The 25,559-nt window shown below is 43.5% G+C and overlaps 1 protein-coding gene across 2 annotated transcripts in view; it reads left to right on the top strand.

Moving 5' to 3' along the window:
- hivep3b (HIVEP zinc finger 3b) overlaps nucleotides 1-25,559 on the top strand; it is a 45,527-nt gene that overhangs the window by 3,384 nt on the left and 16,584 nt on the right. The window contains exon 1 of one of the 2 annotated variants that reach the window (XM_073485377.1): nucleotides 11,154-11,228. The exons of the other annotated variant lie outside the window; for it this stretch is intronic. The gene's annotated coding sequence lies outside the window, so the exon portion shown is untranslated. Of the gene's footprint in view, nucleotides 1-11,153; nucleotides 11,229-25,559 lie in introns of those variants that run through there. 2 annotated transcript variants of the gene reach the window in all.

Here is a 25,559-nt window from a genome sequence, read left to right as displayed (position 1 = left end):
AATAAGATTTGTTGTGTTAAAACTTGAAACTCTTCCCTCCTCTCTGAACCCATGTGGAACATGTGTTGCAAATTCCAATCGTGTTGTCTTCCTCTGAAACTGTAACAAACAACCACACCGACAATGATAATTTATCAGTCCAATATAAATACGAATCTAGATGAGACCTATATATTTTGTTGAGTCGTGTACATGCGTTCCCCTGCATGTTTCCAACAATATTCGTACCCTGATTGTATTCAAGGTAATGGTGCGTATCGTTAGTCTGTATATATACAATATTTACATGTATATGTGTAATTTCCTTTTACTTACAGTACATTTAATATCAGATACTTTAAGACTTGTACTCAAGTACTACTGTATTTGTATGGGTGACTTTCACCAAAGTAATAATTTAACACTGTGTCTTCACTTTTACTCAAGTATGACTTTTTTGGGTACTTTATACAACACTCCATACACGCTCACCTGGTTTGCCCTCCCCACTTCATCTCTCACACTACGAGCCCGCCTTGCCGGTGGCGACATGTTGATTCAAATGCATGAAATGTGAGAGGGTCGCGCTGAGTTCCTGCTCCGACCTTCAGACACACCTCCTACAGATAACGAGGTTTGATCAAAGCGGACACGCTGGAGCAGAGGATCAGGGGATGATCCGCAGAGCAAGAGTGACAGTTTAGTCTGAACCCTGGATGTGGAGTCTGTGGGCGTTAATGGATGTTGTGATGCCTGTGGTCCTGGCTGTGTGTTCTGTGTTGGCGTGACAGATTGCGCAAAGTATTAAACTGCATGTACGAGCATGTTTAAGTTTTGTTTTCTCCGAGGGAGCATGCAAGAAGGATGGCATTGTTGTCAGTCTCCTTAAAGTAAAATAAACACACATACACACACACACACACACACACCCAGGCCGTAAAATCCCTGTGGCTGGTTGACACAACCTTTTCATGTCTCTGCTGTTGGTCATTAATCCTGTTCTCTGAAGCACCCAAGAAGAATAGAGCCACTGTAGTGCTGGGAGACCAGAGTGAACCAGGAACAAGACCTTGGGCTCACACTTGCGCACACACACACATACACACACACACACACATACACAACGCAAAATGGAGGTCAGGAGTGCCAGCCTGGCAGCTTCACAAATGCCCCACTAGCCCAATAATTTGATTGCATGCATCCAGTTGCACTGTTATGTGGCCTCATCTGCTTTCGTATCATTTCGGTCAGTGTGCGTATATGTGTGTGTGTGTGTGTGTGTGTATCTATCAGTGTGTGGCCTCGCCTCAGCCTCTCGCCCAGGCCAGTGTGTTGGCTGCCCCTTCGAATGGAGATAGAATATCCCTGTGCGTGCCAGCGAGTGGGACTCTGTCCTGTATGTGTGTTAGTGTGGCTGCCTGGCCCGCTCCCATGTGTGCCAGCCGGCCAGCCCAGGTTATGTAATGATATATGTGAACGATGATGTACACGTACAACCGGGTTAGGCGGCGCAGGTTTCGCAGGAAGAAAAGGGATTACTCATTCAAACTCTCCGTTCATCAGAGTTAATCATTAGCTGCTTGGGCACAGTCGGTGGAATGTCGAGGGGTTTGCTGTTTGTAACGGCGCTCGTCCATCAAAACATACATCACGTCACAACGACTCTTTTTGTAAGTCATGCTGACAAGATTTGCGATTTGTATTCTTCTTTTCTTTATACGCTATAATCTGCTTTCTTCTTGTATCAACAGTGAGGACATTTTTGTGCAGGTGTTCACTTTCCACAGTGGCCAGTGTTGTGTAATAGTGATTGTAAGCTACCGGTGCACTGCTTACCACAGGTATGTCTGGAGAGGCTTGGTCAGGACCTCATTGTTGAAAGGAAAAAAAGTGATAAGACACGTACAGTTGTACTATCAGTTCCTGCATATTCAGAGTTGAAATGAAGGATAAAACCTGCTCTTCTTCTATCTCTCTCAGTGTTGAAAGATTGTCTACAGATGCTTTGTGTGTGTGTGTATCGATCGTTGATGCAGGCGAGGTATTATATTCCATGCCGAGATATCTTCCTCCCTCTCTCCGGGTCCCAAGACAGGAGGACCACACCCCTCAGCTCACACAGTCCCTATCTGCAGGTGTCTGTTCACCACACTAATCTGTTTTGATTAACTAACACCTGCAGAGATAACCTGTGCTGTATCCCGGCTTCACTTCCTACAAAATGTGCCTCTCGTTGTCACTTTGGAGCCACCGTGTCCCTCCTCGTCCTCTTCCGTGAGGATCTCCATCTGTGTTGTCTTAGCTTGGTCCCATGACAATGTGTGAAATGTGTGTGTGTGTGTGAGAGAGAGAGAGAGAGAGAAGATGAATGAGAAGGAAAGAGACAGTAAAGTACACTCTTATAATGGTTAAACTTTTCTCATATTTATGTCTTCCTTCTTCATTTTTCCTCTATTTAGAACCAATTCTTCTCCTGTCCTCCTTCTCTCCTCCTCCATCCTCATGTTTCCTCTCCTCGTACTCCTGTCTTTCACTGTCTCCTCTCCTGTCTTCCTTCGCTTCCCTTCTCTCCTTTTGTTTACTTTCTGCTCTCCTCTCTTCCTTCTTTCCTCTTTTCTCCTCTCCTTTCCTCTCCTCCTCCTCACTTCCACCGTCTCCTCTCCTGTCTTCCCTCTCTTCCTTCTCTCCTTTCTTTTCCTCTCCTCTTGTCTTGTCGTCTCCTCTCTTCTCCATTCTTCTAATTTCTTTTCCGCTTATCTCCTTTTCTTTCCTCTCTTCTCTCCTTCCTTTGTTCTGTTACCTCTTTTCCTTCTCTTCCTTCTCTCCTCTCTTCTCCTCTCCTCGCCCCCTCCTCTTCCATCTCTCCTCTGTTGTCCTCTCCTTTCTTCTCTCCTTTCCTCCTCCTCTCCTCTCATCTTTTTCTCGCGTCCTCTCTTTTTGTTTACTCTCTACTCTCCTCTCTTCTCTTCTCCTCTTCCAGCCCCCTCCTCATCCTCTCCTATTTTCCTCCATCTCATCTCATCTCCACTCTTCTTATCTTCCCTCCTCTCTTTTTGTTTCCTCTCTTCTTTCGGTACTTCCCTCTCTTCCTCTCCTCTCCTCTCCTCTCCTCTCCTCTCCTCTCCTCTCCTCTCCTCTCCTCTCCTCTCCTCTCCTCTCCTCTCCTCTCCTCTCCTCTCCTCTCCTCTCTGGACTCCTTTGTCTCAGAGTGTAAGGCGTCCCTGCAGTAACTGCGAGGGAGGATTGGATGGGGATTTCTGCTCTGCGGGAGGGTAAGAGGGCTTTAGGGGGAAAATCCTTCCAACCCTGCCGGGGATCTGCCGAGCAAATCAAGGCAGCAGGCGATGCTCCAGCACAATCCTCCCCAGCCATGTCACTGTCACTGAAGCAGAGCAGTTGAACTAACCCCTGGACACACACACACACACCTCCTCTTTTAGCTGCACTCTTTAGACAACCCTGTGAAATCTGTGGAGCAGCCTCCAGTAGAATCCAGATGTGTTTTGTCTCTCTCATGGCGCTGTCAGTCTGCAGTGTGCCATGTTCAGCCTAGAGGAACGCTCTCTCTCACCTGGAGTGCCTTCATGCTCAGAGATGTGCTGGCTTGTGGGGAGCTCTGAGGCACGCTCTGCAGTATGATCCATTATCTGGTATAAGAAATATCCAAAACTAGATAAAAGAAGTCAGTCTGTACTTGCGCTGCGGTGTGGTGGCACACACACACACGCGCACATGCATGTGCATTTGTTATTTCCCGCACAGTCCCTGAAGGCAAGCTGTGCCCTGACATTGTCAGGTAAGGTCATATAAAGAACGCCTCATTTTAGATGCTGTTAATTATGCAGGAGTGTGGTCGACCGCCATCACTTGGGAAGGTCATTTTCTCCTCACCCCATTAAAGGGCACAAAACTCAACGGATTCTGGTCTGTGTGTTGTGTTGGGTTAGAACTTGTCATTTTTGTTGTGGTTTTGCGATGCTGCTGATGCTGTGCTCACATCCTGTTTGAGGTCAGATCTACCTTTAAACGGCTTCGAGTTTTGCAGACGGTTTCCATTTGATCTGCAAACGACGGTGTATTTACACAAGATGTGTTTGTGTGCACTGTGTAGGTATGTCTTGCTGCATGTTTATATATATATATTCCACGACTGTTTATGTTTATGATGTTTTTGCTGATGCCTCCGTATTGCAGCCCCTAAGCGAGGGCGTCTGTTTCACCTAATTGAGGGTCAATATTTGCATGAGCGTTCCTACAAACAACTTTCCCAGCTTGCTTGAGAATGAACACAGGCTACCAGTGTACTTCAATAAAATCAGAGCACCTCTCATATTCTAGCCTAGCTCTGCCAGAGCCATCTCACTACGCTAGTGTGTATTTGTTCTGAGTCAGAGCAGTGGAGAGGACGTTCACAGCTTGCTATTATTCTGCAGGAGATGGAAAAAACCCTTCCTGGGTGTTTGATTTTGTAAAACCAATAAGAATCACCAAGTGTATTCCTAAACTTTGCAAAGCACACCGGTTCTCTCGCTAAATACTTCTGGGGAATGATTTTGCACATGGCTAATTACATTCAGCAAACATGTGGGAATTTCCCTCTTTGATAATACATTTCTTTGGAAACAGCAGCAGTGGCTGGAAGAGAGAAAAGACAGGAAACAGAATGCAATAGTCAGCTAAGGCTTATTACAGTGGCCAAACTAATGAATCAGTCAATTTACAGAAAAGTCATCTGTTTTAATAATCAGATAATTGTTTTAGTCATTTTCAAGCAAAAATAATGAAATAAAAGCAATTTTCTGGTTCCAGCTTCCCGAATGACAGGATTTATCACACAGCATATGTAATAGTCAACTGAATATAATAAGATATCACCCTGGGCTGTACGAAGCGACATTTCATAGACCAAACAATTAATCGAAAAACTAAATGTTACATTAATCAATGATAAAATATTCATTAGTTGCAGCCCTACCTGAAATCAGGTATCATGAACTATTTATTCTTACACTCAACATCATAATTCGCAAATTATGCTGCTCTGTTTTGGAAATGTGCACGTATGACAGCTACTATTCTAGGAACGCACTGATCTACCATTTATTTAAACGTAATAGTATTTTTCAAAAGACATTTACTGAAGTTGAAGTAGTCATCAAAATAACTACTTGAGTTAGAGTACAAAGGTGTGAACTGAAAAAGTTATTTGGGTAATGAATAACTTCAGAAACAAAATTCTTGGTAATCCGTCTGTAAATATTGTCTGTATGAAAGCCATACAGTGCTCCTAGCTTCAGCCATTGTGCTGCTTTAAACAGAGTCAACAGAGTCTGTGGCAGGACAACGGAGCTTCAGCAGACCTGAGACCAGCTGAACACCTGCCTCTTCATGAATGCGTAAAATACTAGGGTGATGAATGAATGTGTTCAACATCCCGTTTTTTCTTAAAAAATCCGCTTAGGTAAGATTTGATTAATTAATTAAATTTGTTCCAACTTACTGTTTGTAGCTTTGGTCATTAATTCTATCATTTATTATGGCGTTGTAATCAATGAAGTTATTGCTGAGATTCCCAGAATGCAACCAAACCAAGGTCCAGCTGAGCAACAAATGTGAGCAGTTTGTTTCAAATGTTTCACATTTATCCGAAAGAGAAAACAAAGGCGAACCAAACTGTCACCATCCCAGTTTACAGACCGACTGCCTGGTTCAACTTCAGACCTTTGCCTCACTTTCGATAGTTGCGCTCACTCACAGTGGCCAGTAAGGTGTTATCAGTGACGTTACTTTCACCTTTACCTCTGTATAAAGTAGTGGCTAATAGATCCCAACCAATTTATCTGTTGGCCGATATTATCAGTCGATACTGGCTTATCACAGGTATTGATATTGATTTATAATTATTGGATTTTGAGTGAAGTTTACTGTTTCAATTCACTGATGTCAACAAGTTTATTGTTAAACTGTAAAACATGTGTTTGATAACCCCATTTGACAGGAAAAATGGGCTTATAGTGTTTTTTGCCTCATTGGACTTTAATTACTCTCAGCATTAATAAGCTGTAATGTTGCTGTGTTTTGTAATCTCAACAGTTACTTTGGTAAGTACAGTCCTCTGCTAACTCAACATACCTACTTGAACTTGCGAACACACTGCTCCCACTCCTACTTGAGTTCTTATTTTTGCCTTAGTCTGGGTTACTCGTGGTTCAAGGACAAAACCCTATTCAGGTATCTGTCTGAAAACCTTAATAATCCTTGATGAGGCAGACTGCTCCTGCTGTTGAGTTCATCCACTGACGTCGTAGATGACAGCAGGTGAATCACTTCAGGCAGGATTCAGCTCCTCAATGCGCTGCAGCCTTAGTGAGGTAATCTCGTGTCACATCTGTCACACATGTCAGGGTGGATTAACAGGCGAAGACGAGCGGTCAGGTGACTTCTTCGCTTCTCAGCGTGAAGTTATGAACGGACGGTAGAGAAAACAGCTTGTTTAATATTGCAGATGTTGTGTCACACAGACTCACCCCAGCGTAATTTAGAAAATAAACAGACGATGAAAGAAAAAGCGCCAGCGGCTTGTCACAGGGCGGCGTGTTTATCCTCTTGCGGCCGGTTGCTAAAGCCGAGGTTTTCTTCACCTTTCTGCGGCAGCAAGGATGGATGAGATGGGCTGGAGTGTGGGTAAAGCTGAGGAGAGAGGCAGAATGAAGGGAAATAGTTGAGGCTAACACATGACAGTCCTGCACATAAGGTCCATCCATCAATCCATTTTCTCTCCCTGCTTATCCTGCACCGTCTCATGAAATCTGAAAGGCATTCCAGCACATAACACTTGGACTTTGAAAGACACGCTGGCACATATTTTGGTGAAAAGGGACAGAGAATAGCTGTTGGAAGCTCTCCCTCACTCGCAGGTGTTACAGTGATTTCTATTATGTAATCCTCCTGTCCTCAACAACCTCAAATAGTCAGCAAACCCAGTGTTTGCACCCAGGTAGTCCCCCACCGCCTCCCTCTTTCTCCTGCTTTGCACAGTCAGCACAGTGCTGTAGGGAGCAACCCCGGCTTAGTCACTGCAGACTTTGATTTTTCATCAACACGCTGCAACTGTAATATGCTTAATGGCACTGCTGCGCCCGTCCTCTGAGGACCGGACTCTCGCCCCGATGTCATCTGACAGGTTGGCGGGGCCAGCGTCGATCCTAAGGGGGGGAGGAGAAGGAGGCTGTGGGCACAAAGTGCTCCCGGGGTGAACGCCATATTTCACTCTGACACCTGCACCCACAGGGAGACCAGGCCTCTCCTGGTTCTCTGGGACCCTCTCTCTTTCTTTGTCCCACCAGTGTATCTATCTGAGAGGCTGATTAGGATTCTTTGTGAGTACAGTAGCTGGAGCAGCGGGGCTGGGTTCCCGCTCACAGGCCCTGAGTAGGGTGTCCATTACTGTGGGAGTGCCTAAATTACACAGAAGAGGGAGATCAGGAGAAACCCCAGCGAGAGTTTTGGAGAGAGAGGAGGAGGAGGGGGGTGGAGAAATCAATTTGTCTCTGAGCGAACAGAGGATTACAGACACACACAAACACATCATTGCAGGTGTAAAAAAGATGCACACACGAGTTGAAAATTGTCTTTCTGGCTGCAAATCTCGTCTTGTCGTCGGTGTGAAATGTTTCTTTGTCAGTCTCTCCGGTCTTGTGAGTGCGAGCTGTCCCCGTTGCTAAGCCAGCAACAGTCTTCCTTTCATTGGTCACAGTCGTGTGTTTTGGAGTGCATGATTGCTCAAATTGTTAGCAGCATTACAGATGCACAAGTCACAGGTTTTTGGACGGCAGCTCGATGGCTTTGGAGTGGCAGCGAGGATGGAAAGAGGGCTTGTTTTTCCTGGACTTTTTGTTCTGACATTTTCCTCTTCTGTTGCTCAAGTGCAGCCGCAAAACTCAGGAGCTGCAGTTTGCTTTGCAGAGAGTATCAGTGTTTCATCCCATCAGTCTGTGTAATGCACTGTTTATTGCTTCTCTGTGTAACTACAGTGTTATCAGATTAGCCACAGTGCAGTTTTTTTTATAGTGAACATTGTGTTTCATTGTATTGGCCAAGTCTTCTATACTCCAAACTGTGAGATTTTCAAAAATGTTATCCCTCTAAAGCCTTTAATCTGAGGGTGAGATGTATTGATCCACTTATTTTCATCCTCTATCTTATATCAGTCATGGCTCTGTGGATGGTTCTTTCAGTCCTCTATGACTAAAATGTCTCTTTGGGGTGGATTTGCCATGAAGTTTTGTTCAGATATTTGTTGTCCCTAAATTACTGATCAGTTGACTTCGATGATCCGCTGACAATTTTGATTTTGAGTGAAACAACTGTCTAGGTTGGAGTGCCTTAGAATGTGTACAGCTGACCACCATCAAGTCAAAATTTCAGTGTGTCCAAAACTTTGTTACATAATAAACTAATGGCAGTGACATAAACGTCAGCTTTACTTTGTGTTCAGTGCTAATTAGCAAATGCTAGCATGCTAACAGAATATATTATACAAATCTTACACCAACATTCGCACATATATGTGGGTTAATCTGCTAAAAGTGGCAAATAAATCCTTTCACATTGGCAGTAGACGAGTTTGCCTTTCTGTTATATTATCCTGGAACGTCACCTTTGACGTCACAGACTGGTGGGGAAACAGGGAACAGTAGAAAGCAGCATGGAAGTCACTGTCATTTTAATGGTGATTACTTCTTTTTATCTTTAACTGCAGCCTCTCTTTCAAACTCAACGCCAACTGAACGATGTTCGAGCACTGCTTGATCCGACATCTGGATCTGGAACACGCATCATAGCATCGTGCCGGAAAAGGGGCAAAAATGTGCGTGTCCACCCGGGTGTCATATTTTCATCACTGCCGATTGGAGCTTGAGCTGAAAAAACCCACACCGCTGATTGTACCCTGTCCCACTTTAGACAAAAGCCAGATGTTAGTGGCGGTTTTATGTCCAGTGTGAAATGGATATGAGATGCCGAACATAGACATGAGCATGCTTTGTCACCGTCAGCAAGTTAGCATCCTGATATTAGCATTGAGCTATGAGAACAACGTTGTCTGACTACAGCCTCATGAAAGCCACTGACATGATTTTTAGTATGAAATTATTACTTTAGTACCACATTATATTTCTCTGTCATCAAATGTATGAACTTTATATTTTTTTAATTAAGTGACGTAGTTTCTGTTAAAGCTGCTCAACACTTTCTTTTATCGGGACAAAACCAACATATAGCCCGACAGGTGAACTGTTTTTGTTTTTCACTATTTGAAAATGTAAACTGAGAGACAGTTTATGTTGATGTCAGCATGCAGGCGGGATCTGTCAATCATCCTTTGTACAACCTACGTGAGATGACGTCTCTCCCAACCGCACGCCTGTTGAGTCTTGCCAGACCACAATGAGTAGAGTGAACACTGTGGGCTGACAAGACCGAGTCTGCCAAGACCTGCCAAATGTGTGTTAGCGACAGTTTGTGTTTTGGTAGGTGCCAGCTCGTGCATGTGCATGTGCGTGTCTGTGTGTGTGTGTGTGTGTGTGTGTGTGTGTGTGTGTGTGTGTGTGTGTGTGTGTGTGTGTGTATGTGACCATAAAATCCAGAGAGTGTTCTCACTGAACCTGAAACCTGACTTCTCTCCAGAATCACAAACCTCAGCAGTGGAGTTCCTCCTTCACTTTGTTCAGACACTGGTTAACTTTGGTGGTATGCACAGTTTCAGTTTTTCTTCAATTTGCAGTCAGACTGCTTCAACAATGAGAGTTATCCCTGCCAGTCCCGAGATTAGATTTTCTTGGTCTTTAGATTAGATTTGCGTTCTCGGTTTAGCAGCTCACTGCAGGGCACATCTTGCCATTTGTTTCAATTTTGTGGGTTCAAGCTTATGACTTCCTCATCTGCTATTTAAATGGTCTATAAACACATTTCTGTTCTTCCAGAAAGTTATGTTGTTAGTCCTTCTATTGTAGCTTTTGTAGCACCTGAGGCTATTTCACTTCTTTTCGACATAACAGTACAATACCAGTGTTGTTCTGCCGGTTTCTTTAGTCCTATTTATAATTTTACATAATTTTTAGTGAAAATATCGCGAGTTGAAAGCATGGATAACTTTTAATAATTACATATTTACTGAACAAAACAGTTAAATAACTTGCACTTCGTGATCATATGCACTTTTTCTCAAAAATGTTGTGGACAACTGAGAAGCTTTGATTAACTATAATTAGCTTCATTTTGTGCCTAAAATAAACTTGTCTGAAGCTGCTGACCACAAAAAATCAGCTGAAATGGTTGTTAACCACAAACGTCATCCAGGGTTCCCTTATCGGTCAGCTCTGGAGGAACTGAAGAAACATTTTGGTGGCTTGTTGAAGGTGATGTCTCTCTGCACAAACACAGGTTTTGAACAGCAGTCCACTGGTCTGGCATTGCAATCCTCTAAAACTGTTGGACTCATTATGGACAGTTTAAAAAAACAGTCAACTGATAAAGCAGAACCAGAGATATCACCTTTTTTATTTCACACATTCGTCGTCCTTTTTTAAACCTGGTGCCTACATTACCCACAATGCACCTTAGCCACTGAGTGACACCACTGGAGGCAATTTATCAGATTACATGCAGCTTCCTCTGGAGCAACAAAAGGCTTTATACTCCTTTTTTCACATATGCAGTCGAACTCCCCCAAGACCTGTTAAACACAATTTATTGCATAAATTGATGGAGTTACCCTTTAATTGTGAAGGGAATATAGAGGAATGTTATCCCCAAAAGAGGCATCCACAGATTTTTAATGGCTTGAAAGAAATTGGGCTCCAACGTCAAAATATTATTACTTGGGCAAACATCAGTGTGTTTTCAGTTACCCTCGGTCGGCTGGTGCATCAGCAAATCAAGAAATCATCCACTTTTTTAATATTTGACTGTGATACTGTATGAAAATGAAGTTACCTCCATCAAGGGAAAATTACTTTAAATGTTTTCATATACATACACAAACACAAAATCATATCATTGTCAGCTCTGTGACAAATTGATATTCTGCCCTCTCCAGGCGCAGCTGAATCATCTGGAGCAGGGTGAATTGGAGCCCGCTGACCACAAAGCCAGCAAAATCAAAGCATGAAAACTATTGAAATTCCATCAACAAAAGTGAAACTGTGTCAGAAAAACTGTCCCAGGATGCATGAAAGAGCTACTCCATGGTACAAATGCTCACCCACAAAGAAATGAAAACATGTCAGTTCGCTGTCATTACATGAAAGCACAAGCTGATGTTACATATTCTGGCAAGTTTTCAAGTTTAGTCTTCCTTTTCCTTAAAGAGGTCGTTTTTGGAAAATACACTTGTTTGCTTTCTGGTGGAGAGTTAGAGGAGGAAGATTAATACCACTTTCACGTCTCATTAATTAGAAGGGTACATTCAGCAGCAGGTTAGCAACAGTAGAGACATCCGCCCTGTGCTTCAAAATACATTACACAAGTGAGATATAACACTTGTTGAGCTTTACACTAGTGTGCAGAATCAGAGATGCAACAATTAGTCAACTGGAGGGTGCAAATGAGTGCAGGGTCCCCTCGCTGCACACGCTGCCTTTACACTATTCAGTTGTTAGTCAGTGACAGTGATGGGAGTCAGAAAAGAGCCATCTAGGGAGAACTTGGACCCCAGCGTCAGGGATGTCCCTCCACCCTCCAGCACCTCTAAACCAAAACCTACCGCTCCTGCCCCGACCCCAGCATCAGGGCCTTCAGGCTCCTCTGACCTGAATGCTCCAGCCCCAGGACATGGTACTGCTATGACCGTTACGAAACCATTAGCAATAGATGAACATAAATGTTCCTTGGGGGGATTTATTGCAGCATTGATTGGAGAAATAAAGTTCAATGCAATGTATAAAACGTAGGCAATACACTAGGTAAAAACTTTAAACAATGTTGTAATGGATCTTCTTTGGTTCTTGCACACCTTATATCCCACAGGCCCACCTACATTAGTATTCCTGGCTACGCTACTGGTGTTGAGGTGGCTCATTCAGCTGGAAAATTGTGATATAAACCAGTAAAAGGTTTCACAATCAATTTCACATAAAACTTTTTATTTTGTTTAGTCAGCAATAATGAAAAGATAATTAAAAACTTGGTTCTTGTAGTAATCACTGATAACTGTGGTTGATAAGCAACCAATAAGTGCCTCTGTGAGATTGTGGTGAGATTAAGTAATTTGGTTAGTGTAGTATTACGTTAAGTGCATGGCTTCAGGTTTCAATTATATTTGATATTTTACAGCATGTTCAAACAGATTTTACCCAATCAGAACCAATAATTGGAGCTATCTTCTCTATAATGGCCAATTTGTTTCATCATGCAACTGCTTGGTGCCCTATCTGCAGTCCTGAGGTGAGCAAATGCTCTACCTGAGGTTATACTAAGATTACAGTGTTATTTGGTAACCTGGTATGACAGAAAGTTCATCCAGTAAACATTACCAGTGGGGAAACTTTCTCTGAGGTAACGTAACGATCCAATGTGTTGATATCTATAGAGTGAAGCCTGGCTTAGGGCATGTTCACAGACAGTGCTTCAACCTGTATTGAATGACAAATCAACCGTACGTAACCGGGCAAGAACTAACAGGAAATCAATGTATCCAGCCACCTATCCTACATCAATACGCTGTCTCACTTTCTCGCCATGAGCCTGCTCATCTCGCTGTCTTCCTCTCTCTCTTGTTCTCTCTCTCTGCCTCTTTTTTTCTGACTGTGTCTCCGCAGTGTGCTTCTTTGAAAGCCACAGCATCTCTATTTTAAGGACGTCTTTGTTTCACTGCTTTGTATTCAAATGATCAGGCTCGCAGGCAGGAGGATGCAGCTCTGAGGACGAGTGTGTTGGTGGGAGAGGAGGGGAGAGAGGTGGCGAGCCGGCTTTTGGAATCGGGTTTCTCCAACCAGATCGTTATTAGGTGACGACAGCTGGAGGAATGCGCCGCTAACTCCCCTAGCGTGGGTCACGTGACCTTCGGGGTCGCTTACCTTCGAGAGTGATTTGAACGGGCTGGGTGGTCAGGGGACAAGAAATGTCCATTTATAATGTGTGTATCATGTACTTTATATGCACACCATGATTAGATCTCATTCAGAAGCAGGAATATGGGTTTGTTTCCATACCCCGTAACCAGACGGTGTGGCTGCGTGTGGCCTTCCCTAGTGGCCAGACTAGACTGCACCTCCTAGTAACAACGAGTACAGCCGGTGACACATTTCTGTCTGTCTCCTCGCACAAAGTGGGCCATTTGGTTTGCAGTAGAGTGGGCGGTTTTTGACACATGAAGGTGTCCCACAATTTAAATCTTGGAACAAAATGCCTTTTTGTCACAGCAGAGACCTTCTTCCAACAGTAACTTAATTTCCTTGTAGTCAGAGTTTTGGTTAAAAAAACAATTGGACAGTGCTTGTTTGCTTCCCCTGGCGCTTTGTTACTAAGCAGCATGCAGGTATTGACTCCTGTCTTCACGTCTTAATCCTTGTGTTTGCAGTATACTAAGGCTCTGTTTCTTTAGCTCTCTGTTGTTGACAACTGTTACTGTAAAAATAAGATTAGGACAGTGAAAGCAGCACTTAGTCTGTGATTAAACCTATTCAATCTCATTAAATCTACAGTACATATACATGTAGGTTTGACAATGACGAACCCGATAGAACTTTATTTAAATTGTGGTGAAAATCCTGAACTGTACAAATAGATAATTATGTCATCTACAAAACATTAAGAAATCTTCGTTTGATTAAAAGGTATGATATTTCAGCATTAAAATGTCGACAAAGGACTAGACCTATGTTATATATTTGATTTGTGTAGTTACATTATGTCAGATGTCAGAGAAATCTAATTTCATTCAAGGTAGCAATCCGTTTCATTTGGTCACCTCTTGTCATACTGCTTTACCCCCTCTAGTTGCTATAACTTCCAGGGAAACATCAGAGGATGCGTCAGAGGGTGAGGAAGGAACCTCATGTGAATGAAACTTGAATACATTACCTCGTCTGTTCACATTTCTGCCTGAGTCACGTCAGATAGTTTTTCATCTGCAATGATGGCAACTCCCATGATCCTTTGCTCTTTCACGTCATCAAAATAGTTCTCTTACTTTTGTAACCAAAACATTGATCTGAAGCTCGATTATGTGGCTGTTCTGTAAACAGTTTCCTAACAAATATTAAATACAGCAACTTCTGATCAACCTATGTCAATTTCAGGCTTAAATGAACACTTTCCACTAAGCCATGTCAGGGTTAAGCCCCGCCCATCTCCATATCACAGTGTGGCAGCAGATACAGATAATTTAGTTGGTTGGACAGATGTAGATACAAACAATCATACTCGCTCATCTCTAGTCTTTTGTTGAGCAAACACAAGCAGCAGAAATTACATACTGTATGTTTAATGGTCCATAAATCTCTCTCCTCAGTTTCAATTCAGAAACAAGCAGATAAAGAATATTATATAATATAGGTGACTGTCAACATGTGGGAAAATACCTCATGCAACTTTGAAGCTACTTAAAGAGTTGATTCACCGAAATAATGAAAAAGCTCATAATTTTTTTAGTATGCTTCCATGCAGAACGATTCAGATTACTGCCTTCACCTCAATATAATGGAGGTCAATTGATTTTTGTTTGTCGGGCTAAAAGCTTTGAAAAGTTGCATCTAAAACAAATTTACAGCAACTTTTCTTTATACTTCTGAGGATCATCCAGAGTAACCAGGATGTTTGTTTTTGAAAAGAAATGTTGCTGTTGAGTTTTTCATGATCGTACTGTGAGCCTTCCATCCACCTCAATTGAAACTATCAGCAGGACCAGACACCACTAGAGATAGGTCAGAAAGTATGTTCTGTTGCAACTGAACCGACCCTTTAATGGTATATTCAGAGAAAATATTGGGAGCCTTAAGTTTCAAGGGGGCTCAGATAGAAAAGTACAGCAACAAAAAATCAAGAACCAGATCCCTCCGAAATGAATGTCATCCATAATTGTTTCAGATAAACAAAATACACTATGTGCATGCAGTAAGCAAGCGTCAGTGCAATTTATTGTTGACATGTATTCTGTAGATTCAGCATTTCACACACACACACACACACACACACACACACGCACACACACACGCACAGATTTACTGCACTTGATTGTCGTGTTTGATTGATGAGCTGTCGCTCTCTGCCCTGGAGCTGCAGTCTCAAGATATAAAGACTGCACACTGCATACACATTTGATAGCGTTTTATAAGATTGTCTCAGATGGCAGATAGAGTCACTACTGTGGGTCGGAGTACTGAGAACACAAAATGACCACATACAAGAGCTCTCTACGTCTCTGTGTCTCTCCTACGCATTTGCGCACACTGTTTTTCTCCTCTGTCTTGTTATTCTTCGTCTCGCGCTCTTTCTCCCTCTAACACATGCGCTCACACACACCTCCACTTTTAGAGAAACAAACACATAAACAGACGGGTCATGGCACATGGCGTTTGTGTATGTGCGCTGGGTTTGAAGGGCAGCTGACGAGGCGTTTACACGTCAGGAGAGTCTCTGTTGACAGGCCACTAATGCAGCGTGGCACCGGGCAGAATGGGCAGCGGAGGAGGGAGAGTAAACTGTAAACCAACACTTAGGCTGAATGGAGTTGTTTGTCACTGTGGGTAGCAATTACTTGGACTGGCCTGGCTTTGAGTAAACTCCCTGATCAGGAGGGTGCCCCTCTGCCAGGCCGGGAGAGGAGGGCGGGGATGGAGGCCGTGTTGATACATTCTGCGGCCTGGTCCTGGTGTTTGAACACACTCAGGCTGAGCTTCCACCTGTTGACTCTTCCCCCATGCCTGTGTTTGTGCAGACAGCGCTGAAAGCACCAGCAGCTCCGACTTAACATCTCGAATTAACATAGTCACAGATTACTTGTGCAGATAAGGCATGGCGCCGGGTCATGCGTGGTGCTACTACAGCAGTGCTCGTTGTACCTGCTGCAGCGTCACACAGGATGCACACAGCAGCAGCTGCAGAAAGAGGAACTAGCACAGGCTTTCCCATCACAGAGGAGGAATCCACAAGGGTGACTTCATAGAAAAATAGATAACTTATTAAGTTTGTAATTCATTCATTCAATTCATTCAAAAATTAACTAACATTATCAACAGAATGTGCAGAAACAACAGTTTCAAAGTTATTACATCTATGAATTGTGTTGTAGAGTCCCATCCCAGTCCAAAGCTCCTGTGCTATCAGTGCAAACACCAACATTCCCTTGGCCCCCGAGCTCCCAGTCCATACCGCTAACTGTGCGCTAACTAGCTGATGGCAGCTAATGTTAGCAGCTACTCTGGTGATATGCCGCCCCCATATTTGTTTGGAGTATAAATTCGACTGCAATATGTTAACATTTACCACCTACCCCTGCCCTTACCTGCAAAGCACCTTAGCCACTGAGTGACATCAGTGAGGCAATTTATCAGATTATGTGAAGCTTCTTCTGGAGCCACAAAAGGCTTTATACTACTTTTTTCACATATGCAGTAGAACTCCCCAAGACCTGTAAACACACTTTGATGTGTAAAATTGATGGAGATACTCTTTCATGAAAGGTATAAATCTCAGCTGGATATTTTTCTCATAGCACTGAGTTGTTTCATTGTTATTAGTGAGCTGTGTCCGCTCGATCACCTTAGCTGGAGACAATCCTCTCATCACAGGTTTGCCTCATTCTTTTCAGTTTCACCATGACTGAGAGAGCAAATATGAAGCAGCCGACTGTGAACGACGGGTACAGTAAGCTGCGTGGGAGAATTTGCACTGTGATCTTGACATCCACGCATCAGTGAAACTTGTGGGCGCAGGGAGGACAGCTTTTGAGAATGTCAGTTCCTCTTTCTATATTTATCCGCTCCCGCTCCCCGCCCCCCCTCCCCTCCATGCTTTGTCACTCTTTTATTTCATTTGCACACCACTCGTGCTGCATTTTGATGTTCGGTGTCGAGCTGTCAAAAGGCAGTTGAAGTGTCTTTGACAGACACTCAGTATCTGTTTCACTTCTGTTGCAGTAACTCCCATCGAGGCTCCGGAGTCTGTTTTGTTCGCTGCTGCTGTCCCTGATGTATTTTTGTTTCATGTCAGAAGTCCATTTTGCCTTTGAAGCAGTGAATCAAACCTAATGCTTAATACTGTATAACTTTAATAGCTGGGTTTGCACGACAGTGGCAATTTGCGAATGATATATCAGCTCTATATATGGTGGTATCACTTACCAATCAGGGACTTTACTCAGGGCCAGACTACTTTCCATAATCACTACCCACAGCAACCCTGGAGACATGGTTTCCTGGTAGCCTTCCTCATAATATACACCAAGTTTACTTTGCCGCATATAAAGACAGTGGTGCTTATTAATGCCTCAGCACCATGGAAAAGGAAAAGATAATGAGTGTGAAACCGAGAACTAAATGGGGAGAGAGTGGCTGCAAAGAGGGAATTGTGCATTTGTGTGTCTCCGAGAAATAGAGAGGAAAGGAGAAAAGAGAGGCAGAGAATCTCCTCAAGATCAGAAAAAAGGGATACTGAGTGAAACAGAGGGTGGTCAGTCATTCAGTGTTTTACAGGATCGGATATCACATCTGCTGAGGATACATATCGATCGGCATTAACAAAAGACTAGCAAGCTCGACTCCATTAGCAGGCCAGTTGGTTGCATGTCTAAAACCATTTTCCACTAGCTGTATTTTATCTTTTCACATATTTTTGTGTGGATGTACATATGTGTATTTGAATAGCTAATCCAAGATTTTAGATTTATTGCGTCATAGGATTATATGTAGGCTTATGCCAAGGCACCACTAGATCATGTGAAAGTTGTCACCAATCACTTTCTTATTCTGTAATCAGATATTTACTGATTTAAACCACAGTTTTGTTAGTTTAAACTGGCTATCTGTACTGTAGTCTATCCAGGCAGGAGAAACTAGACTATTGTGAGTCTGAGTCTGTACTGTCATTTTGTCAGTGTTTGGTCATTAACAAAAGTTTTGAGCAAAGAGTTTGAACACAAACATTAACAAATAGTGTTGCTCAAAGAAAAGTCAGGTCAACAAAGTTATTAGGATTCGTCCACTGGGAAACATGAATGGCTGTACAGCATTTCATGGCAATCCATCAGTAGGTGTTGAGATATTTCAGTTTGGACCAAAGTGGTGGTAGACCAACCAACAGACCGACACTGACATCTCTAGAACCAGGCCCTAGCATGGCAAAAAGTAAGGTTTTTGGTATGATAGGTATATTGACACTTGTATGGACAACATTTGGACACTTTAACTCTATATATGACATTAGTCGTCTATTGGTTACTTACAGGTCAATAACTCAGGGGTCATCCAGTCAAGGCCACTGACAGATGCTCCACTTTTCTTGTATCATAGTGAAGCTGTTATATTTAAGTTTTCTGTAGTTGTGTAGGGTGAAAGTGAATTGATGACAGATACATTTACTCAAGTTTTTTTTTTTTTTAAATAAACACAAACAGGTAGAAAAATACCGACCACAGTGGCTTTTATAAACTAGGTGGGCTCCCTCTTTAAATGTATTTTGTTTCTGTCATAATACCACAGTCATATGTACAGAGGGGGGTCAGTTTACTGGAAGACCACACGTCTGAAATAATCTGCCCTCAGGACAGAGAGAACCCTCTCTGGATACTCCCAAATTTGCCTGTTTTACTGCCTGTGTCTGCAGTTTATGGGGTGAAAGTCCAAAAATATGTCATCGGTATGGTTGTCTGTAAATGCACAAACCACTCATTTGGTCTAAATTATAGTCTGCGGCTGCTCCAAAACAACATGAAGTTTAAAGCATAATGTTTGCATTTGAGGTGTTGCTTGCCTCTGCATTATATTGTATAGGTAGGTGTGTGTCATATACATGAAATCATGTGACCATACCACAGGGGAGCCCTTGTTTCCATTTACTGTAAACGAGAACAGTTTGCATAATGTGAGCCTGACATGCTTGGGGGCAGCGAGTAGCATATGGTTAACATTTATTACAGCATCATGAAAGCTTGATTTTACACCTTCACAATCGTTGCACTTCCCATCTTGATCACAAGCTTCAAAGTTAGTATCTTCCCTGTCGTTGCTTCCAGCTCTCTCTAGCTCCCAAGCAGACTGTGTGTCTGCAGCTCGGTCCCGGCCTTGCTAATCGTTACGTCTGTGTAGAGCAACTTTCCTGTCAATCATCGGCACAGTGGCAGTCTTGTTCCCGGGCCTCTGGCCCCCCCTCACCCTTCCCGTCAGAACCCCTCAGTCTGAGGAACAGAGGACAAAGGGATGACGGATGGGTGAAGGTCCCTCGCAGGGAAGTACAGTAGAGAAGGTGTGCGCTGTAAAGGGTGACAATGAGCACATTCAGGCAGACACAATACAGTGCCTCGGCCAGCAAACCCAGCAGCCTGTGAGTAGCCCAGCATCAGGCCAGTACAGTCCCCCTACAGCAGTCAGCCAGCAGCCGCACGGAGCCAGGGGTAATCACCAAGTCCTGAACAACACCCCTATTGACTGGGAGCAAATAAAATAAGAGAGGAGACACAGAGCAGAGGAAGGAGAATATAAGGGGGGCAGCTGGAGCAGGAGAGGAGGCGAGAGGAGGAGAGGGAAACCAAAATGAGAGAGCAAATGAGCAGGTGTATGGTAGAAGAGGCTGAAAAGAAAACAAAGAAAAAAAGAGAAACATCTTTTCGTTTTGACTCATCCCCTCATCTGGCTGTGAGTCCCACCAGGCCACCACGTGTTGCCGGCCTGTAAGGATCCATGTTCCCCTCCGCCTGCCTTCTGATCAGCAGCCCAGCCATCCACTCCTCTCGTTCTGTGTGTGCGCCGGCTCTTCTCTGTGCGAGTGTGTTTATTTTAGAGTGTGTGACTCACACTTCCTGTACTCTGCCAATGAGGCAAAGCTCTATGGAACAGCAGGACCTCCGTTCATTCTCAATTCTCTCTTTCTCTTTCTGTTTCTCTCCCTCGCTCTCTCTCGTGTTGCACTGCTGATAGGCCTAGCCCGGGTTCTGCGTAATGCGGGGGCTTGCTTGAATGGATGCCACTCTGGAATACATTTACAGATGCAGCACAGTGGCACTCTGGAAGGAGCTGGAAGCGAGAGATGTTGATGTAGGCAGAGGGTTTGTCACTTAGGGGAAAGGATGTGTTTTGTTCTTTTTCCTCCTTCACCCACCACCACTGCAATAAGATGCTGATGAGGAGGTGAAAATTGCAAGGAATCGCCTCCGGGGTTCAGGGGAAAACCCCTCGTAAGACCTGTTTGTAATCCTATCTACGGGCTGCGTGCCACCACCGCTGAATGTGTGCGAGCAGACGTTCCTGTCCTGAATCTGAACGTACTCTGCTGGTTGCGTTAACAATCAGAAACATGACGATTGACACCTATTCCCATGGTTTCCAGGAGGATTGTGTCATTCTTTGAGACGTTTAGGGAATATGAGTTTCTTCTTGCTACCGCATCTTTCTCCTCCTCCCCTCACGTTTTTACAGTGGAAACATTCATTTAGTGTCTCTCCCTCTCTCTCTCCCCATCACTTTATTTTTTTGCCTCACCCCCAGCCTCTCTCTCTCTCTCTCTCTCTCTCTCTCTCTCTCTCCCTCTCTCGGCAACACACCCACTCAAACAGTCATATCCGCTCTCACTCTCTGGCTCTCCCTGCTTGTCTCACAGTGCCTGTGAAGCGTCTCTGAGGGGGAAGACCAGACTGCTCCGTCAGGTAATCTAAACTCTGTCTGTCTGTTTCTCTCTCTCTCTCTCTCTCTCTTTCTCTGCTCCCCCCTCACTCTGTGTCTCTCTATCTCTCTGTGTCTTCCTCTCTTCTTCTGTCTTCCTCTCCCTTTTCCTGCTTCTCTCTACCTCCTTACTATCACCCTTACTTGTCAGCTCTGGCAAATGAGTTCTTTATTCGTTGCAGCTGTTCCAGGTGTGGAGACTTAAACATATGTTCATTTATTTTTTGTTGATTTGTCATTGAGCACTCTCTGGCACCCAGAGGAGTATTTTGTAAGTTAAAGGATTTACGTTTAAGTCTCAACGACTCTTTATCACTGGATACCTGAGATGTTATAGCATGCCAAGTTTGGATATCGTGATGCAAGGATTTAATTAAAGTTGGAAAGAGTCTACTTTGTGGTTTCTACTGAACACCCGCTCTGGAAGAGGGATCCCTCTTCTACTGGTCTTGCTTGAGGTTCCTCCCTTTTTAGTTGAATTTAGGGACGTTTTGCGGGATTCGTTCCTCGTCCGATTCGATCTAAGGATAAAACTTCTCCCTCTGGGCCGTATAATTAAAACTGACAGACTAAGTGACTACAAAAAGATGATTTCCAATCCATGACTCGCAAATAAAATGATGGGAAAACCCTGCAATCTGCAATTTGGGCCAAGCTGTGATCAGTTTCTTTTCACAGTTATGTCACCAAAGGACCACAGTTGCCAGGGGATATTATTCAAACTCTCAGTGCAACCTTCTCCCGCCGCTGAGGTGTGCATCCCCCCGCCTCTGCCGTGGCACTCATGTTTGATTTAAAGGCCGGTATTGACCTGCAGTTCACTGGCTTGTGTTTAATCAAAGTGAACACCGCGACGCCTGTGAACTGCCAGTCTCATCAAAGCCCTGTGAAATCCTCCTCTACACGTCTCGCCTCAGAGCTACCGCGATGCATCCTGCACAGAGCTGAGAGAGAGAGAGAGAAAGTGAGTGAGAGCTCTGGTATGTGGTGTTTTTTCAGACGGCGTCCTCCTTCGGTAGTGATATCCCCGGGTGAGTGTGACTCTTGGCTGTGGCGTCTGTCTTCTCGGTTTCTTTTCCAGCCGTTTACTATCATACCAGACTCTTCTTGTTGAGGTTCTGTGATTGGTTAGCTTGACTTTCTAGGATTTGAGGGCTGAGTGTGATTGGCAGCTGGCGGTTCCACAGGAAGGACTGTGATTTAACTTTCCATTTACCTTATACTTTGGGAATGCTGCAAAGCCTCAAATGCAGTATCAAATGTTGTATTGCTTCTTTGAGATAATGGGTGTTGCGGTTCGAGCCGTCACAGACTGAACTGTATGTATTCGTCTGCTGCAGTATAGGGCTGAAACATTAAAGGGGCACTATGTAGTTTTGGAGAAGAAATTCAAACTCAGATTTTTAATATTAACAATAATAAAGAGGTAATAATACAAACTGAGAAACACTGTTTGAATCTAGAAAGGTGGCAGGGTCCGCCACACATAAACAAAGTAAAACAGTATGAAACTGTGTTGTCCTTTAAGTTCAGTTTAGAGTCAGTTAATCAGTTAATCAGTAATGAAAAGGAACAGAGTTTGTTCATTTAGTTTGTTTAGGCATATAAAAAATAAGTCGATGAAGATCTTTCTCAATTTCTTCCCCAAAACTACATAGTGCACCTTTAATCGCAATCTGCAATTTTTGGGGAAAAAGTCAAATGTGTCACAACATAGTGTTAAAAATGAAGCATTGTGGTGCTACAGAGATGCCCCGGCCTACAAATCACATTTTCTGCATGCGAGGCAACAATGTGTTGGTACATATTGCCATCATTTTTATATTTCTTTAAGTGAAAATTAAATGCAAAAACGACCATTCATGCTCAAATTGTGACTCACAATCGCAGCGTCTGTCAAAGAAATTGCAATATCAATCTTTTTGCTTATCCTTCAGCCCAACTGTAACATCGACCCGTCCACACTCAGACACTGTCAGATGTCAGGGGTCATGCCAGCTTGTCAATGCATGCGGCGGCCGAGCATTTCCCCTCCTCACTTCCTGCTGCCAGTGTGCGTATATAGTCAGAAAGGATGCTGGGAGATAAATTTAGACCTCCAGCTCCCTCTCCATCTGCCGTTGCTCAGAGTAGGCTGGTTTCCATGGGAACCTGCACCAGGCTACCGCCAGTAAGAGAGAAAGGGAAGAGAGAGAGAGATGTGTGTGTGTTTATGTGTGTGTGTGTGTGTGTGTGTGTGTGTGTGTGTTTTGGGGTGGGTATGACAGCAGATTTTTTAAAAAGCACTTAAGAGGGTTTATCTGTTCTCAGGGCACAAGGTAATTTAATGTTTAGCCCATATTTTCATCCGTCATTACCAGCTGCATGAATACGTCTGGGTATTGATGAGGAAATGAACACAAACTCCGCCGGCCGCGCTCTCCTGTGCATGATAATGAAGTTTCAACTGTAAAGCTGCTGCAAAGCTCCTGCGCTGCTTATCGGGCAGAACTTGAGCTGAATGTTTGTTTTATGGGATTTAGAAGTGTAACCGCTGGACGTAATAGACACAGCAGAGGTGATGGAAGGAGACGGTGTGTGTGTGACAGCGTGTGGGCGTGTGAGTGCGAGCTCTTCCGTGTGTCAGGGCTCCCTCGGGCACCTGCATCACTGCCTGTTTCTGCTGACAAAGCCCCTTTGCATTTACACACATCTTTGCACACATTCCTCACTCATTCTCCTTTCTTCTCTCTGTGGGCCAGTCGTTAATCACATTTTAGACACGGACACCAGAAACTAGTTCACACAACAAATCACTGCAATGAGACTGTTCTGTGAGTGATCATGATGGGAGCTGGGCTGGACGGTGGAGACAAAATGTGGGCAAACTGCTACTAATATCGGCTTTGTGGTTTCATTCTGACACCTCCTATCTAAAAAACGTAACGCAGAGTAACAGCTGCATCGGTGGCTTCCTGCTTGCACCTCTACGCTAAAAATAGATCCCAGTGAAGAACGCCCTTGCCCCACCCTCATCAATAAGGTTAGACAAGCTTGCATAACCTGCTTGTTTAACCAGAGGTCTTATCATTATGATACCTTTTCTCACCTAGCAGCAGACAATTGCTCTGTGTGTGCAGACTATGAGCTCATAGTGCATTAAAGTGTCGCAAGTAATAGGCGCCGTTGATAACAAGTCATCTCTGTGGAATGAGGATGATGAGAAAGGAAACCCCCTCGTCAAACAGCAGGAGGATCGGCTGACTCAAACCAGGGGAGGTCACCTCAGGCCGCTGCAGCTGATTAGCTGGTCGGAGTAGATTTAGAGCTACTGTGTGTTACTTGGTAATGCTCTGGGGAGCGTGCACTGTATGTGCACTGTAGGGTGAGCATTGTGTGTGTGCGTGTGTGTGTGTGTGCGTGTGTGTGTGTGTGTGTGTGTGTGTGTGTGCGTGCGTGCGTGCGTGTGTGTGTGTGTGTGTGTGTTACAGTTTAATGTAGGCTAGACCCTGGCTTTCCTCTCCCTCATCTTCCTGGCACGGCCCTGACTGTGTGTTTCCCCGCTCAGAGCTGGCAGTCTAGACTGCCATGAATAATGTAAGCAACGCTCTCCCCAACCTTAAAACCTTCTAATCGCCCTGTTTAAGGGCTGCATCAACAGCTATGCCAGAGATCATTAAACTTACACTCTGATAACCAACTCTGCGAACAAAGACATTCATTACAGGGAGGTAGAGGAAGACAATTCGTCTTGCTCTTTGCACTCTCTCTCCTGCGCAGTCGTTTTATTTTCTATGCAGAGGTGAGCAAAAATACTGTAAATCAAAAAGGGTCTTGTTGCAAATAATATTTGCCTCAAATGTATCAAAATACAATTTAAAACACTGGTATGAGGAAGTGTATTAGATTGAAATGCAAGTAATTTCTAATTAGAAAATACAAAAATGCATTCTATTCTAGTGTTTTCACAATATACTTATAGAAATAGCTTTGATACAATACCTTAAAAAACATGGACATTATACCATGTCCAATATCACAGGGAAAAATTGACACAACATTGAGGGAATCAATTTTTAGATTTTTATTAAAAGATAAATATAATAAGGCTTGTGTACTGTTTGTTAAGAACAACGGCATCGAAGTTAATCTACTTCTGGAGAAGGTGAGGTAATGTAGGCACTGCAGTAGTAGTAGTAGCAACTCATTGTTGGAGTGGAGAGGAAAAAAGCAGCTAGTACTGATGTACCAATACCTTGAAGAATGAGTATTTAAGCTGTTTCAAATATTCAGAATTGATATGTATCAATATTTCAATATTTTTGACAACATTATTCTATACATACTAACATCATCCAAATTATCATGTTTAGGGTTTCTTTTTTTTCTAAAGTTTGATCTTCAGTGTAGAAATGGGTCTTATTTGAGACTAAAATGGCACAATAGATAATGTATTTTAAGTATATTAATATGCCAATATAATGTACTATCGAGCTGGATATGGTGGCACTGCTCAGCCTTGTTTCTAAATTTTGCAAAGTGGCCACTCGCCGTATTGCAGTGTAAAATTCCCTTCTGGCTCAAAAAGCATTTTCCCCATAGAGCACCATTATAAAAGAGTGACTGTAAAACTGTTGACAGGACACCACAAACTGGAAACAAGGTAATTTATGACTCTTTCCATTAGGAATTTTATATCCATGGAAGTTTTGTCTTTGTAAAACTTTT

Source organism: Pagrus major, chromosome 17 (genome assembly GCF_040436345.1).
Source record: "Pagrus major chromosome 17, Pma_NU_1.0".
Classification (NCBI taxonomy): domain Eukaryota; kingdom Metazoa; phylum Chordata; class Actinopteri; order Spariformes; family Sparidae; genus Pagrus; species Pagrus major.
The sequence above is the reverse complement of the archived record's forward strand: the minus strand, read 5'-3'. Positions and strand labels throughout refer to the sequence as shown.